The sequence below is a fragment of the Haliaeetus leucocephalus genome, unplaced genomic scaffold, assembly GCF_000737465.1.
Source record: "Haliaeetus leucocephalus isolate CR32 unplaced genomic scaffold, Haliaeetus_leucocephalus-4.0 Scaffold848, whole genome shotgun sequence".
Classification (NCBI taxonomy): Eukaryota; Metazoa; Chordata; class Aves; order Accipitriformes; family Accipitridae; genus Haliaeetus; species Haliaeetus leucocephalus.
In genome coordinates, this window is record NW_010973284.1 from 14240997 (window position 1) to 14241737 (window position 741).

The 741-nt window shown below is 50.1% G+C and overlaps 1 protein-coding gene across 1 annotated transcript in view; it reads left to right on the plus strand.

The window, feature by feature from the left end:
• Window positions 1-741, plus strand: part of CYR61 (cysteine-rich, angiogenic inducer, 61) — a 16538-nt gene that overhangs the window by 12483 nt on the left and 3314 nt on the right. The gene's annotated exons all lie outside the window — the stretch shown is intronic.

The window sequence follows — 741 nt, forward strand, 5'->3', positions numbered from 1 at the left end:
CCCCCCCCCCCGCTTTTCAGGGGCTTTGGAGGATTTTTTGCAAAGTTTCGCCTCTCCTCTGAATCTGCTCCTCCACCGTCCAGCCTCGAAGGCGACCGAATTTAAAAAAAACAAAACAAAAAAACCAACACAAACCCCAAACCCAACCAAAACCAACCCCGAACTCGTGTTAGGGACAATAATCTCATTTGCAAAGAAAAATCCCTGGAATGGGGATTTATTGTAACGCCGTTGGGTAGCAGACTCAACTGCTGGGCTTTTTTCAATAAAGGAGCAAACTGCAGCAGAACGCCAGTTGGCTCCTCCAGCGCAATTCTCCTAAATCATGATAGACAGATTGCGTGAAAAACAGGAATTCCAAAGAATTTCCTGCCCTGGGAACAGAAGTTAAGGCTATATTTAACAACATCTGAAGCTGTCAAGAATGCTTTGTGGTTGGATAACAGAGCAGAAAAATGTGAAAAATGCGGGCTACTGCTATACCAAATATGGCAATATTGTTACGTCTGGTGTCTAAATCCCCATCTGGAAACGCTTACGGCCATGCAGAGAAAAGACGCCACAACAGAAGCTAAAACTCTCCTCCCCGACCCCAAATCTTAAACTTCCACAAGGAAATACTACTCGAGGACGCCCAACTCGAGCGAGGGACGCCGAACCCGGCGCTCCGCAGGCTGACGGAGGAGGGCTGGCTGCCGGCTGCGGGGCCCGCCGTTCCCTGCCGGCTCGCTGCCGGCCGCA